The following is an 18139-nucleotide window of genomic DNA, read 5'->3' on the forward strand; positions in this document are numbered from 1 at the left end:
TTTATCAAACAAATTGTAGGCTTCTAATTCTAATATATATTTCAAAACTGATCAATGCTTATTTTTACCATTCAAAATTTAACTATTAATCTATATTTCGAATCCTTGAAAAAAATCTATATTTCGAATAATTCACAGTGCAAATGAAGATTTATATAAACATACCATGAATACAACGCTAATGAACGTAAATCTTACATCATCCTACTTTACTTTCAATAATATTTTTGGTAGTCTTGAAGAATTTTAAAATATAGTTGCTTGATTGGATTTTCAGTGACCCGCCAATAACCAATGTTGTATTAGTTATTGGTAGACTCATGGATGATGTAATGTAATACATCATTCGAGAGCCTATCAATAGCCGATACAGCATTGGTGATTTGGTAGATCACTGAAAACAGAATCCTATCAAGTAACTGTTTGTTTTTAAAATTCTTCAAGTCTAACAAAAGATATTATTGAAAGTGGAATGGTAGAAGATATAAGTCCATTAACTTTGTATTCATCGTATCTTGGTATAAATATTTGTTGCACCATTTTGATTCAACAAAATATGATCGTGCCAATTTATAAAACTGTGGATTAATTAAAATATGGATTGATAGTTAAGTTCTGAATTATAAAAATTAGTATCGATCAATTTTGAAATATATACTAACACCAAGATTGATTACTCTTTTTCCAACAATGTCATCTCTGTTGATCCCATCCTTATTTTACGTCTGCAGCAACTTAACCTAATTTTTTTCTGCTCATTTGCTTTATTAGGTTTGCAATTATTTAATCTAACAAATTTCATCTAAAAAAATGCATTGCACATCAATTTCATTCCTATCCGCTTGTCTTTTTTTTTTTTTGAAGAAAATATTTAATCTTATAATTGTATTAAATTAAATACATTTTCCGTACTATAGAAGGGAGACTTGTTGAGTTTTGAGTTTTGACTATAAATTTGATGTTTTTGTTCATGAAAAAATTGTGGCATAATTTGAAGAAATCGTGGCATAATTTGTTGATTTTGAAAAAGAAAAAACAAGGTGTTATGCTTTAGTTCTGAAAAAATCGTGGCATGATTGGAGAAATAGTGGTACTAGGATGAGACATGTTGATGACACCGAAATTGTACGACTGTGGAGATTTTGGGTGCTATGTTCTAATTTTGAGCAAGATAATTCTTCAAGAAGACAAAAGGCATCCCGATGGTTGAAGAATGTACGATACGACTTGTGGGATTACCTCAAAAGCCAAAGGTAATTATAGGCAAGTGAATCTTCAGACTAATAGATTTGATCACTCCGGGGTCTGAAGAGGTTATGGTGTAGACTTGTGCAATAACCTAAAAGTCCAAGTGTAGTTTGATGCAAGGATCTTCAAGAGTGTCCAAGGCATTCTTAGGTTTGAAAAGGTTAGGGTGAAAGCTTATTGGACTACAAAGTATAGTTGGATGCAAGGAGAAGAATCTGACTTTGAAGCTTGTGGAACTACTAAGGATAGTTGGATGCAAGTGCTACCCAGTGGAGGTTGGTGTGTAGACCAAAGTTCACGTGAACATTTAGACTTGATTGATTTTGTCTTGATGAGTAGTCAAGGCAGGGTTATGGAGCAAGGTGATCAGCGGCGAAGCTAGCGAAAATTTTACATGGGGGCCAAATTTAATCCAAAGCTTAACCAATTCGTAAAAAAAAATCACAATAACTCTTACTTACATAAAATGTAAATTCAAGCAACAACAAATGAAATAAAAATTGACAACAAATATTTAAAAAAGTTGGACAAAACGTGTTTTAAGAAGTCAATTTTATCCATAATTGATTATTTAATAAAAGATTATTAATGTGTTTTCAATGTAAACATTAAGTTACTTCCAAGAACTTATTATCCATTTAATTTGTTTCTCACTATTGTTGTTGAAAATTTCTCTCTATAGTTGTTATTAAGACTAAAAGTAACAAACCAATACAAATAAATCTATCAATGATGTCTTGACAAAATAAAAATCTATCATATGTAGTAATTTTTTCATTTTCTTATCTATGTTAATTTTCGGCAACCAAATTTATCTGGGGTAGCTCAATATTTATTATTTGGGATAGCTAAATATAGATAGATACCAACCAATTCAATAATATTTTTTCTTTTGGGGTAGCAAGGGCTACCCTATCATCTTGAAGGGAACCGCCCCTGAAGATGATTGATGGCTGAATTTGTTGAAGCAAAAATCTCTTTAAATTGTTTTTTAGTGATAAACAAACTCGTGTTAAATTAAGATTATAATCTTATGTTGTTATTTGATGTGTGCTTTTGAGTGTATTTTATTAAGGACAGGAAATTCAAAATCTCATAAATACGTATATGTTCTTTGATAATTATCATTAAGCTCTTTACAGGTTAAGGAAAGCATGATCTTAATTTTAATTCAAAGATTAATTATGAAAGGATATTTATCGAAAAGAAAAGGGAAAAACTAAAAAGCTAAACCACAAATTTTGAATGACTTATCCACACCAAGGTAACACGCAGCAGGGAAAAACCAAGTTGGTAGAGAAAGAAAATCGTGCTATCTTTAGTTGAATGATTCATCTAATGTAAGTTTTTTTTGTATTAGTACATCACAACATCTGCATTTTTTGGACCACCGGCACCAACCTTGCAGCTCCAACCACTACTGGCATTTTGCCAAACTCACAATTTGGCATTTTCTTCACACTATAACCTAATTTTTGATTATAAATAATCAATATCAGATCATAGAAGGAGGAGAAGAGAGTACTGAAACATAAGAAACAAAAAGAAGATAAAATGTAGAGAGCTAGTGGCCTTGAGTTACACACATTATCCCTCCACTTTCATTCATCTATAAACCACACCACAATATCAAACCAACACCCAACAATCTTCATCATCTCCACACAAACAATATCAAACCAAAACCCTTTATTTTTCAACATTATACTATCATTTTTCTTATTTGTGTAAAAGGTGGCTTTGGTTACTTTGATACTTTCCATAACAAACATTTAATCTTTGAACAAAAATGCCGTTAATTTTAGAAAATTAATTTAAATTAAATTGTTATTATATATGTATCTTTAAATGGTAAAAATATATGTACCTTATCTATATATACGATTCTACTCATATTTGTTGAGTACATTTCCACCTTTTCTAACTATTTTGAAGTAACTTTGCACTTGGATTTGCGGTGTGCTTATAAGCTTTGTTCTTCTAAACAATTATTGACCATATTGTTGAAATACTTGGTCCAAGCTTTAACAGTCATATAGTTAGCTTTCATAAAAAGTCATATAGTTAGTTAGCTATTTTTATGGAGCTCGGACAACATTATGATTTTTATCTCGATTAAAAATTTCTTTTTGACAGTTATGTCTACTCGATGGATTCCATATTGAGAAGAGTCTGTAATCATAGTGACATATGTTATGCGGAAAAAAACCTTTAAGACAGTACAATCAATGCTTTTCAGACTACTTTACGATCGTTTGCAAGTTTTCATAGTTAATTAAGTAATATGATGGAAGTATCATCAACATGTTCAATATTTATCCAAAGATGCGTTATATTGGCGGTCAGATTCTATAAAAATCTTAAAACCAATAAGTTTACTTAGATTTGTGTCTTTTCTTCATTCTTGTTGACATAATATATATATATATATATATATATATATATATATATATATATATATATATATATATATATATATTTGATTTGAAGATAACTTTGAGGTTAATTTTACAACATCTTTATCTCACACACACGTGTATTTGTGTGTGTCTATATATATATATATATATATATATATATATATATATATATATATATATATATATATATATATATATATATATATTACTTATTGTTTTTTTTCCTCCTTTCTTCTAACCCTCTTAAAAAACAATTACTGTCTTCTTTATATTGTTATCATTAGCCCTTTCTTAAGCTTTATTGAATTGGATGGATTGGTTTGTGTCTTGCATTTGCTTTACAGGCTCAAACCCCATATTATTTTTCAGCATTATACTATCTTTCTATTTTTTTTTTATGTATAAAACGTGCATATAGTTACTTTCTCTAACAAAAATTTAATTTCCTAAAATACAATTACTTTTATTATTTAATAATTGGCAGCGGATAATGTATTTAGGCTTGTACTACCTTCTTACTAAGTACACAATATAACGTTGAACATCACACTAAATCTTCTTTTTGTTCGGTTATTCCAAATATATTCAAATAAAATGTAAATAATAACAATTGATTCCAAGCTACTTAAATTAAGTAAATTATTAGATGCTTAATAACAATTGATTCCAAGCTACTTAAATTGAGTCAATTATTAGATGCTCCTACCAATGAACATACGTTAGCATGCATACATGTTCCGAAGTATCTCAAAAATAATCACTATTTTTCAAAGCAACAAATTCCTTAAACCCCAAGGGCTTCTCTAATTCAAATTGGGGTGGAGATGCGCTACTGTTTTTTTTTGTTTCTTCTTAGAAAATTCTTTGATCAGTTGGAAAAGTAAGAAACAAACAGTGATGTCTAGATCATCTTCAGAAGTTGAGTACAAATCTCTTGCTCAAGCAACCTGTCAATGGCTACTATACTTCTAGCAACATGTCAATGACTACTATACTTCTATACTTGTTACATGATTTTTATATATCTCATTCTTCACTCATCATTATCTATTGTGACAACAAGTCAACAAGTCAGCAATGCATATAGCTACAAATCAAATATATGTAAGAATATTCAATGTAAGAACCAATGATATTGAAATAGATTGTAATGACGTTGTAAGGGACAAGGTTCAACCTAACATAATTCACCTACTGTGTGTTTCCTCAAAAAACAAGTAGCAAATATTCTCACCAAACCTCTTCATCCAAGACCATTAACATATTACAAAACATGCTTAGAATGCTCAACATATATGTCAGCTTGAAGGGATGTTAAAGTATAACAACCAAAAGAATAAACAATTGCTTGCGTAACAAGTAATTGGTTATCTAACTATTGTAACTAATTGGTTATCTCAAAGATGTCGTAACGGTCTTTAACAATTAGTTTGTTATAACTGTTTATTGGGATATGTTACTTATAACTGTATATTGGGATATGTTACTTAGCTTTCACAAATTAGGTGTTAGTTATTTAATTGTATAATTAGCTACCTTACTCCAGTTAGGAGAACAATTTGTATATCTCTGTATATACCCTTATGCACACATTTTCCAGATTAATAACATCATTATTCAATTTTCTCAATTCGCTATGTGATTTCGCTCTTTTGTTTCTTCTGCGCTACTCTGAAACTTCTTGTTCTTGATTCTCTCTGTTTCTGATTCTTCGATCCATTTTCATGGCTGATTCCGATTCTGATTTCGATTCTTCTGTGAGTTCTTCACGAACTCTGAAATCTCCATGTCAAGATTCTTATACACCATACTATCTCCGTCCTGGTGAAAACCCCGGTACCGTGCTCGTTTCGCCGCAACACACCGGTTCTGCGAATTACAGCACTTGGAGCAAAGCGATGAAACGTGCTTTGCTATCGAAGAACAAATTGAAGTTCATTAATTGCAAATTGCCCATGCCATCTGAAGATGATAGATTTTTCGAATCGTGGGAGCTCTGCAATTCCATGGTTGTTTCTTGCATCAATCGAACCCTAGATCCTCAGATTTCTTCAAGTGTGGTTTACATTGACAATGCAAAGGTTATTTGGGATGAGTTACATACCGATTCACCAAAGGTAACCATTTTCGTCTTTCCGATCTTCTTCGCAATGTTCACTCAATTAAGCAGGGTGAACGATCTATCTCTGATTTTTACACCGATTTGAAGATTCTTTGGGATGACCAAGAAGCTTTACGCCCAATTAGGGATTGTTCTTGTGTTGTGAGGTGCAATTGTGGATCTATCAAGAGTGTTAAATATCATCTTGCTTCTGAATATGTAATCTGTTTTCTTAAGGGTTTGAATGATGTCTAATATTCAGCTAAGTCTCAAATTTTACTCATGGAGCCTCTTCTCAGCATCAATAAGGTGTATTCCCTAATTTTACAACAAGAAGACAAGATCAATGGTTCTTCTCTTCTTTGAGACTCCAAGGTACTTCATAGTTCTGTTGCACCCCCTTCATTTCATCCAAACTATAACAAAAATTCTAATGGTGGACGTGGTTATGGGGGTCGTTTCAATGGAGGTCGAGGTCGAGGTTCCTCTCGACAATGCACTCACTGTAACAGATATAATCACACAGTTGATCAATGCTATCTCAAGCACGATTTTCCACCGGGGTATCAGCCTAAGCACACTAGTTCGGTTAACACAGCTAGTCTTAATTTTGTTGACATCACTGCATCTGATAAGGATACTTTTCCAGCAGCAAATCAACTTTCACCAAGTCAGGTTCCTCGCCAACTCAGTTCAGAGCAAATCCAACAACTTCCATGCCAAAGAGCGTCAAGTGAATCAATTTACCACTTCAACTTTTGTTGGCGAGTCTTCCACTCAACAACAAAACTCATCCATTTTGGATGCTTCAGGTAACTCTTTTCTTTCCAAATCCACTTCTTGGATTTTGGATTCTGGAGCCACTGATCATGTGGCACCTTTCTCATTCTTGTTACATAATTCTCATAGCATTAGCCCTATTAGTGTAAAAATCCCCAATGGTACCACTGTGATAGCAAAACTAGCTGGTTCGGTTCACTTTTCCACTGATTTTCAATTGCATAATGTTCTGCATGTTCCTTAGTTTATATGTAACATCATTTATGTTTCTCAATTAGTACAAAATCGGAATTGCAAATTCACAATTCATGTCTGATTCAGGACTTAACCACTTTGAGGACGATTGGGCGTGTTGAGTTGCTTCATGGATTGTAAATGTTTTCACATACTGCAAGTCTTGCTAAAGTAGTGGGATCTGTTCATACTTCCATTGTTCATAACGATTCTTTTTTTGATTTGTGGCATTTTCGATTAGGACACCCTTCTTTTAAAGTCCTTCACCATGTATCTTCAGTTTTTCCTTATGTTCAAACTCAGAATAAAGGTGTTTGTGAATATTGTCATTTTGCTAAGGAACAAAAATTGCCTTTTCATCATAGTTCATCTTGTTCTATTAATTCTTTTGATTTAATCCATGTTGACATTTGGGGTCCACTTGCTGTGACTTCAATTCATGGTTATTCCAATTTTCTAACTATTGTTGACGATCATTTTAGACACACATGGGTTTATCTCATGAAACAAGTCAAAAGCAAGGCAATTGTTAATGAATTTCTTAAGTCTCATTCACACTCAATTTCATATTACTGTTAAAACCATTAGGTCTGATAACGGGGCAGAGTTTCATTGTCCCTCCTTTTATGAACCTCTTGGCATTGTGCATCAAACATCTTGTGTTGAGACACCTCAACAAAACTCCATTGTTGAGCGCAAACACAAACATATTATGAATGTTACTCGTAGTCTTTTATTTCATTCTAGTATTCCCAATATCTATTGGTGTTATGCTGTTAAACATGTTTTTCACCTGATCAACAGATTGCCTACCTCTGTGTTGCGTCATAAATCTTCCTTTGAAGTTCTTCATCACAAACCACCCACCCTTATGGATTTAAAAGTTTTTTGTTGTCTCTGCTTCTCTGTTTCAAACCTGGCACCAAAGGGTACATAACTGTTCACATATCCATCTCTCGCAATGTTTTTTTTTATGAAAATATTGATAAGTCGTAATTTAGATGGTTTTTAAGTGTTTATTTTAATAGAATTCTGTTTGTTTGTTTGTTTGTTTGTTTAAGTTTCTTTTTAGAACTATTTTACTGCAAATTTGTTCGTTTTATTTTCAGGATCACAAATGATGGATGATCAAGTCTTTGAGCAAAAGAATAGATTAATATGCATGATTAAAGCTTGTTTGAGAAGAAAGCTAAAAAGAGGGAAATTCTGTCATATTTATGTGTTGATCTGGTGCATATGATTTGGTGCTGATTTAGTGCTGATTTAGTGCAGATTTATGGGCAGATTTAGGGTTATTTTATGTTCTAATTTGGTGCATATTTATGTGTCGATTTAGTGCAAATTTATGTTTCGATTTAGTGTAAATTTATGTTGTTCCTCTTGCTATAAATTGAGGAGCCATCAGACTTGTAAATCATTTTTGAATCTTGGGAATTCTTTGTGACAATTATTTCTATTGAATCAAAATTCTTTATTTTCTTGTCCTTTATTTTCTTGTTCTTTATAATTCTGCACTTTTACTTTCAGCCTTTTACCTTCATGTCTTTCTACTCCATCACTTTATTCTCTTTGTCAACGATGACCATGTGTGAGTAGATTTCTTTGTCTTGAGATTGTTGGATGAGTCTAATGACCTAATCCCTATCAAACCAAGCTTAGAACCCTAATCTTATTTAAATCTATTTTCTAATCTAATTTCATCGTTTTCAAACTCAGTAACAAGTATTAAACGAAGGACCGAAAGGTGAAGTTTAATAGTTGTTATTTCATCATCTCAAATATCAAACGAAGGATCGAAAGATGTAGTTTGATATTGGAACAAATGAAATTAGACAAGACGACACAAAACTTGATGGGAACACCCCAAGGGAATAGTTTTGTGAAGTATTAAGGCAACAAGTTTCGCTCTTAAAGGGTTTCAATAACAATCAACCATGAGAATAGGCGTGATTGTTATTGAAACACATTCATGGATTCTGAAAGGAACCATGAAATACATTAGAGAAACTTGTCTTTAGAAACGGATTTAATTTAAGAGGAAAATGTAGGTTTGGATTGTAAGTGATTTGTCATTATGATGAACCAATAATCCCGATGCGCTTTTTATTATTTTATAAACACCAAATTTTCTAAACTTCTAAACCTAAACTTTTCAGCTAATCACAATTGAAAAGAAAATCAATAATTACAATAACTCCCACCAATAATCCCGATGCGCTTTTTATTATTTTATAAACACCAAATTTGCTAAACTTCTAAACCTAAACTTTTCAGCTAATCACAATTGAAAAGAAAATCAATAATTATAATAACTCCCTGTGGAACGATATTTTTACTACTTTGATAAAACTGTGCACTTGCGGATTTCACACATCAAATATTTTTCCCTTCCAGTTTCATAATCATTCTGTATTAGGCTCGTCCACTTCTTGCATCTGCAACAGAGTCTATTTCTACCGATTTTAATTTTCTTTTTGACGATCCTTTACAACACATAGCATCTTCCACACATCCATCTCATGCATCATCTTCATCTCATCACATTGATCCCCCTCATCCATCCCCAAAGGTTCATGTTTCCACTTTACCATCTTTGCGTGAGTCCCAAAGGGTCATTAAGACCCTTGCTTATCTAAAAGACTTCCATTACAATCTCACTGAATCCACTCAGCAGCACACTGTTTCTCATATTGGTAAGTCTACTCCTTATTCCATTTCTTCTTTTTTATCCTATGACTTTTATCTGATTCTCATAAACATTTTGCCATGTCCATTGTCACCCATACTGAGCCTAAATCTTACAAACAAGCTGGTCAATCTCAAGATTGGATCAATGCTATGAATTCTGAGTTGAAGGCACTTGTCGACAATAAAACTTGGTTTTTGACTGATTTGCCCTCTAGAAAAGTTCCTATTGGATGTCGTTGGGTCTACAAAATTAAGTACAAAGCTGATGGTTCCATAGAGCGTTACAAAGCTCGGCTCGTTGCCAAGGGATACACCCAACAAGAGGGTGTCGATTATTTTGATACCATCAGTCCCGTGGCTAAACTCGCCACTGTCCGGTTAATTCTTGCTTTGGCTGCCTCTCAACATTGGCACCTTCAACAACTTGACGTCAATAACACTTTTCTTCATGTGATCTTGATGAAGAAGTATATATGGAACTTCCCCCGGGTTTCTCTTCTCCCAAACCGAATCAGGTGTGCAAAGTTACTAAATCTCTATACGGTCTCAAGCAGGCCAGTCGTCAATGGTTTTCCAAGCTCTCATCCTTCTTAGTTTCTCTTGGATTTATTCAGTCTCAGGCTGATCACTCTTTATTCATTCAGAGGTCTGGCACTTGTTTTACAGCTCTCCTTGTTTATGTTGACGACATGATTCTCACGGAAACAAGCCTTTCTCATATTCACAAGATCAAACAGCTTTTGGATGCACAATTTAAAATCAAGGACTTAGGTTCCCTCAAGTATTTTCTTGGTCTTGAAGTGGCCAGATCCCACAAAGGTATTTCTCTATGTCAACGTAAATACGCCATTGATATCCTCACTGACGCAGGTCTATTGGGATCTAAACCTTGTTCAACTCCCATCACTAAGCTTCAAAATACACCTGCTGATACCTCAATGCCATTTGAGGATCCCTCAGTATATCGCCGTTTGGTGGGTCGCTCATATACTTGACCATGACTCGCCCTGATATCTATTATGCAGTGCAGTTTTTGAGCCAATTTATGTCTGCTCCTTCTGTTCTACACTTTCAAGCTGCAATTCGTGTTTTACGCTATATCAAAGGTTCTCCGGGACAAGGACTATTTTTTCCAGCATCTACTCCTTTGCAGCTTCAAGCCTTTAGTGATTCGGATTAGGCTACATGCCCCTCTACCAGGAAATCAGTTACTGATATCTGTGTTTTCCTTGGGCAGTCTCTTATTGTTTGGCGTTCAAAGAAGCAAGCTACTATTTCTAAGTCTTCTTTGGAGGCAGAATATAGAGCATTAGCAGCCACCACTTGTGAACTTCAGTGGCTCACCTACCTCTTGCGTGACTTGTCTGTCCCTTTCATATCTTCTGCTCTCCTTTATTGTGATAGTCAATCAGGGCGTCATATTGCATCCAACCCCAATTTTCATGAACGGACGAAACACATCGACATTGATTGTCACATCGTTCGTGAGAAACTCCAAGCTCGGCTGTTTCACCTCCTACCTGTCACTTCTGCGAATCAAATTGCTGATTTTTTTTTAATGGTGTCCGGGATTCGAACACCGGACATTGCATATATTATGCATTGTCCTTACCAACTGAGCTAAGCTCACATGGACGAACAAATGTAATTTGAATAAATTATATGTTTTCGTTCTTTTTTTTTTTTTGAAAAATCTGGTTTTCGTTCTTAAAAACATAAATAAACCAATTTAATATTAATTTTCGAAATTAACTTTGCATGTCTGAATTCTTCGTATTTTAATTTCAATAGATTCTTTAAAATTTTAGGGTTAATATATGTTTACCCCCTGTAATATTAGCGATTTCCGGTTTACCTCCTGTAAAAAAATTGTTTGGATTCTAACCCTGTAATTTGAAGATTTTTTGATTTTGGACCTGCATGGCATCAAATTACAAAATTTAAGGTACTTTTGCCCCTTGTAATTTGAGAGAATTTCGGTTTACCCCCTACCATATCATCGATTTTGTACGGTAAAAATTCATGAAGATCCAAAACCAAAAATCTTCAAATTACATAGTTGGAATCTAAACAATTTTTTTACAGGGATAAACCGGAAATCGCTAATATTACAGAGGTAAACATATATTAACCCAAAAATTTATCATAAGATCTGCATTTATGCCCAATTAGGCATTAAAATCTAATGTATGCCCAATTAGGCATTGAAATCTTATGGTCGAGATTGCTTGTTTATGCACCATATATGCAATCAGGGAATAAGATCTGCATTTATGCAATTAGGGAGTAAAAACTGAAGGTGTAGATTGCTTGTTATTTATGCACCATTATATTTCAATCCAACGAAATGTCAACTACATTAATGCGTGAGATTTTTTTTTGTTTACAAACCGAAAAGAGAAAAAGAAAAGAAAAAACTAAAAAGAAAACTTAATGCCTAACAAAAGAGATGTCCAGCGCATCAACAAGCAACATGTAGGATAAATTCGGAGGAGCTGTATCTAAAAGCACTAATTTCTCAGAACTTTAGCACCTAACTTAGCCAAACAATCAGCAGCAGAGTTGCCTTCCCGAAGAGTATGACACAAATCAACAATAAAATCTTGACTCAAGAGCTTCTTAATTAAGCTAATCAAGTTACCAAATCTGTGAAACATATTAAGTGGATCTTGAACCAACTGAATCACATGCAAGGAATCTGAATAGCAAATAACTCACCGATAACTAGTTGACCAGCACAAATCAAGACCATGATAAAGTGCAAGAATCTCATCATGTAAAATACAAGAGGGATCAATACATAACAACATTAATGTGTGAGATTGTGCAATCTAAATCTAACATTCATTCGAAAAACCAAACGATTTGAGATTTTTGCTTGGGGTTAGGAGTGTATAAAGGATGGGTTAGGTCGGGTTGTATGAAACCTATGTCAAGTCCTCATGTTAGACCAAATCAAATTTTAGACCCAAATCCGTCAAACAAAAACAGGACAATACAAAGACAAGACCGAGTTTGTCCCAACACAAGTCGCCCATACATAAATTTAAAAAATAAGAATTAATCAACAAATTAGTTTTTTTTTCTTATGGTAATCAACAAATTTGTTTAGATTGCAGGACATAACAACATGATCAAAAGTGTTATGAATTAATTAACAATTTGTATTATATATGACTAAAATAAACGGTACATAAAATTAATTAAAGAGTACAATCATCACTCAAAAAACAACAGTTTACGACAGCATGAGGCTGAGTTTGATAAATGACGGCATGAGACTGAATCAAAGAAGAAGAGGAACGATGGCATGTGATGTGAAGTAGTTAGAGGTTTGATGATTCTTTAGAGCTCAAATAAATCAATCATTCCCTCTTTTTGAATATTGGTCGTGAGACACATTTTGGATGTTTGAGATTTTATTATTTCCTCTTACTGATGTTATAGATCCATGTTTGCTGGTATTGGATCATAAAGAAAATTTTGATTTCAAGTAATTTAGTTTTAAAAAAAAATACGTGGTTGTGTTAAATATTTGTGGGTTGTGAAATTTTATCATGTTTTGATACAAGAAAATGCATAACTAGAGTTTTTACTATACTTGACTTTTGTTTCTCCTATAGCTATTCATTTGCAATTGTAACTGTAAATCAAAATCACGATATATGGCTTGTTGAAGAACTTGAACTCTTCACAAAGGCAATCCAGAGGTTGATTTGAATCCAAAAGGATTGGCAAAATCATTTTATATTATCTTTTCATAATGGGAGAATTAATACTTAAGCTGGTGTCTTTCAATTATTCATTCTTGTCTTACACCTAATCCTGTGATTTTTCTTTTCTACAATTTTTGGTGATAATTCACTTTTTATTTGAATTTCAGGTGGGATTTTAGTCTCATTCAATCCCTTCTGGAGCGCATGAAAGATGTAATTAATACAGTCGTAAAGATAGGATGAAATAATAGAGATGACATTGTTGAGAATGAAAAATCGAACTTGATGATTCAATATATCATTCAGCACTTAGATTAGTTCAGAGTTTTATAAATTGGCACTATCATATCAAAATGATGCAAGGAACATATGATGAATACAAGGCTAATGAATTTATATCTTCTACCATCCCATTTTCAATAATATCTTTTGTTTGGGTCGAATAATTTTCAAACAAAGAGTTTCTTGATTGGATTTTCAGTGGCTGTATTGGCTATTGGCAGGCTCGCAAATGATGTATCGTCACATAAGGTACTATGCATTTTTTGTTAATTTGAATTTTTGTGTCTATTATGAAATGAGCTATCTTTGGTTTCAATTCATAAACATTGAAAATTATATATGTATGTATGTATGTATAAAGTTTTCAATGTTAATGAAATTAAACCAAAGATAGCTCATGTCATACTAGACACAAAAATTTAAATTAACAAAAAATTGCATAGTACCTTATGTGAGGATACATCATCCGCGAGTCTGCCAATAGCCAATACAGCCACTGAAAATCCAATCAAGAAACTCTTTGTTTGAAAATTATCCGACCCAAACAAAAGATATTATTGAAAATGGGATGGTAGAAGATATAAAACTGTGAATTTATAAAAATATGATCGTGACAATTTATAAAACTGTGAATTAATCAAAATATGGACTGATAGGTTTTGAAATATATATTAGAATAGGAAGCCTGCGACTTGTTTGATATACCGTAGCATAAAGTTCGATTTCTTATTCTCCAACAATGTCATCTCTTTATCCTATCATTACGATTGTATTAAATACAACTTCCATGGAACTTTGGAACTACCTAAAAAGCCTAGGGTAGTTGGGTGCAAGGATCTTTAGGCGGAAGATGTTTCAAGGTTTGAAGAGGTAAAGGTCAAATCTTATGGGACTACAAATTGTAGATGGATGCAAGGTCAAGCAGGTGGCTGATGGATAAATAGACAATACTACTGATTTTAAGTCAAGGTGGAGATTTGTGATGATTGACTTGAAAATTAGCATAAAATAATCAAAGAATGTTTTTTAGTGTTCACGGCTGCCATTTTGTACCTGGCGTGGTATTTTTGCGCTAGACGTATAACACTAGATTTGCTTCTGCCAGTTTGCGCTCAGGCGTGGAATTTTGTGCCCAGGTGCAGCGCCTAGGCTTAGCGGGACAACAGTATATATAAAAATCTGTTTTTATGTTTTTCGAAAGAGTGAAAAGCAAGGGTTTTGCAGCTAACACTAAAACTAGGGTTTAGAGAGAATTCTTAAGCTTTATCTTGGTAAGAGCTCTAGGGTTAGGAGAATCATCATTGGATTCACATCATAGAGTCTCTTGGTCACATGATGAGATTCGAGAAAAGGTAGAATTAGGTTTGAAGACTGATTCTTGTAATTCCTTTTGTCGTAAAGTTACTCTCTTGATTAATGAAACGGAAAGAGTTGCTCTCTCCTCTAGAGTAGGTCATTATTGGACCGAATTGGATAAACAAATATTGGTGTTTTTTATTCCTCTTTCTCCTTCATATTGCTGCTTATTTTGGTCGTGATTATTATTGTGTTCCCTATTGGTTTGGTTTTGGTTGCCATTGATTTGCTCCACATGGTATTGGTGCGACTCCTTTCGAATTCACGGCAAACATGAAGGGAAAAGAGAGGGTGGATATGAGTTCAGCATAAAGAAAGGGATGAAGGTTTTTATTTTTATTTCTTTGTCTCACACAATCATTACGCAAGTCAAGCTTCCATGTGCTTACGTTTTGTTTTTCATCTCATAGGCAACAAAAAAATGAAAGCATAATGAGGGAGGGAGAGTTCTACCCTGTTTTAGGGCATCTGCAACGCCTTGTTCTACAAATTTAATGACACCCAAAAATTGTTGTTCCTATTTTTCAGCATTAGAGAACATCTGCATTGAAAAACTGTTCAAGCAGCTATATTAATGCAATTTTCATACAAGATCTATACATCTTTGTTTAACTGAAACATGACTCTTTACTATTGCATTTTATAACATTAAAATTTGTATTGTCATACAGTGTATGTTACATTTCTATGTTACATTTCAATAATTGGATTAATTCACAGTTTATAAATTGACATTAGTCTACAAGTATTGTTTACTACTCTATTATTGGACAACTTAGCAGACTAATGTTTACTACTCTATTGTTGTTTCATACTTTAGTTCTCATGTTCTTCTGCTTTGTGTGATTGCATCAGACTAAGTGTATCCATGTAATATAAGAATATAATGTTTTCCGGTCCTTAGTAATCCGGAGTTCAACTAGGAGGTAAGTAAAACTTGACCGAAAAAAAAAAAGCGTAACAATACTTGAAGCTTATGACATACTTTTTGAATGTTGCAAATTTGAAGTTTATGGTTCAGACTACAAACTTGAGTTTAGAATCTTAGTTATCTGTTGAGGTACAAGGAATTTTGATCTTTTGACATCCCAAAGTAGTTCGATTTGTAACTCCCAAATGACTTTTTTTTTCGGTGTGTTTATAAGCCCTTCGGTAGATATCTTTCAAACATTGTTTTATAAGCTTTTTGAGTAAATAGAGGTCAGAAGAGAAACCATCAAGAACAAATTTAGTGTAGTTCAACTTTCTTTTCATTTAGTAAATTCCTAAACATTCACAAATATGTGATAGTAGCATGTTAAGTGAATACTCAATAGCGTTTAGATAAGTTGACATGAGTCTACAAAGAAACACATAGTGCCTCAATTTTCCTATATTTTACACTCAATTATAACAACTATTATGGAAAACTACAAAATATCAGGTAAAATTATGATAAAAATAAAAAAACATTAATAAAATTGAATCAACCTTTGAGCCTCAATATTTTTGCCTTGAAAAAGAATGAAATAATGTTTCAAGCCATATCATTAAACCAATGATCAAGTTGCTTACCAATTGAATAAACAATGAAACCAATCACAGGTAGCATATCACAATCCACGACATTCCTTCCATCAAAAACAAATTTTGGTAATCAAGTTTCTTGAACTCATCCCATTCATATAAAATACAAACATTTCTGCATCTTTTGAAGAATGTTGTGATTGAAAAATCAATCCGAATAAAAAAAAAAAATAACATTCTCAATATGGTCAAAATATTTTATTTGGAAAATTAATAATTGAATCTGATTTCTTTTGAATCTCACTTTAGACAAACTATTTTATTTGGAAAATTAAGAAATGCATCCGATTCATTTTGACCAGTTTCATTGGAAAATATTTAAAAAGAAAAAATATTTTAGTGATTGAATAATTGTATTTGTATTTTTATTTCAGAATAGCTAGGCCTCAATGCTAATATTTTAGTAATTAGACTTTGTCAATGAATGTTGTGATTGAAAAATCAATCCTAATAACAAAATTACATTCTCACGTTGGTTAGTAAAAAAAAAAATCTCACTTTGGTCAAAATATTTTATTTGGAAATTATTATTTTTTTGAAGGATTTTATTTGGAAAATTAACAATTGAATCCGATTTCTTTTGAATCTCACTTTGGACAAACTATTTTATTTGAAAAACTAAGAATAGCATCCGATTCATTTTGACCAATTTTATTTGGAAATATTTAAAATATTAAAATAACAATTTAGACATTGATTTGTATTATTTGGAATATTAAGAATTGCATCCGATATAGGAAAATTAACAATTGCATCCGATTTATTTTGACCAATTTTATTTAGAAATATTTAAAATATAACATTATTCTACTATAAATAATGCTACATATTGTCAATCTTTCAAACAATCTCTGTTTCATCCAATCTTTTGTACTTGTTTGAGAAAATATCATCATGAAGATAGGAAGCATCCTCTTACTGTTGTGGTCTTTCTTTGTTCTCTTTGGTCTTACTTATGAATCTGGTATTATTTTTATTATTATTATTATTATTACATTGATAGTTAGAATGTTAATTCGATCTTGTGATACATTTGAACTCTAATTTTTGCTTAAAAAAATTTAAATGACTTACAATATATTTTTATAATATTTTTGTTTCTTGTAATGTGTTAGACGTAGGGTACCCCGACACCAGATATTGTTCCGCACATTTGCGGAACTTGAATGGTACCTGTCTCACTGGTACGATCGACTGCTATGCCCAATTCGCGATTGAGTATCCAGACAGGGTTCCAGCTCGCAATTGTGTATGTAACACTTTTGCAGACAAGCACGCATGCACATGTTGTATCCTTTGTGGATCAAAAGCTGATAATATTGATGATTTTCTTGTAAACCAAGATGATGATATTGATTATATTCCTCCTCGAGAATGTTAAATTATTAAAAGAAAATTTTTTTTTTGTCAAGAATTATTAAAAGAATTTAATAATGACTTTACATACCTTTGTATGTGTTATATTTCGATTTTGATCCTCAATTTTGATTTTATGTCTGGTGTTTATTAGTTAAGTATGAAGCGTGACAAATCAAACCACATAAATATTTATCACGTTTGGATGTGAGAATATGAGTTTCAACAAGGTTGAGTCGTATATTTACAGAAAAGATGTAAAGGAATTTTAAATTGACATGAAAACTAAAAATGCACTTATATGGTTGCCATGGGAATTAAAGACTTTTAAAGATTAATGCTTGAAAATTGAATGACTCAAAAGCAAATTGGTAGTACAAAATTAAGTGTGA

At 32.6% G+C, this 18139-nt stretch overlaps 2 long non-coding RNA genes across 2 annotated transcripts; both read left to right on the top strand.

Annotated features, from left to right (window-relative positions):
- The first annotated feature begins 5334 nt into the window (after window positions 1–5334).
- Window positions 5335–8230, top strand: LOC146912624 (uncharacterized). Its single transcript, XR_015016805.1, has 2 exons — window positions 5335–6581; window positions 7588–8230. It is a non-coding gene; the product is annotated as an uncharacterized LOC146912624 (long non-coding RNA).
- Window positions 8231–17229: 8999 nt separating this feature from the next.
- Window positions 17230–17852, top strand: LOC146912625 (uncharacterized). The gene is made up of 2 exons (XR_015016816.1): window positions 17230–17355; window positions 17507–17852. It is a non-coding gene; the product is annotated as an uncharacterized LOC146912625 (long non-coding RNA).
- Window positions 17853–18139: the final 287 nt, after the last annotated feature.

This window comes from Medicago sativa, chromosome 6 (assembly GCF_051527215.1).
Source record: "Medicago sativa cultivar Bolivia chromosome 6, Bolivia_mono, whole genome shotgun sequence".
NCBI lineage: Eukaryota > Viridiplantae > Streptophyta > Magnoliopsida > Fabales > Fabaceae > Medicago > Medicago sativa.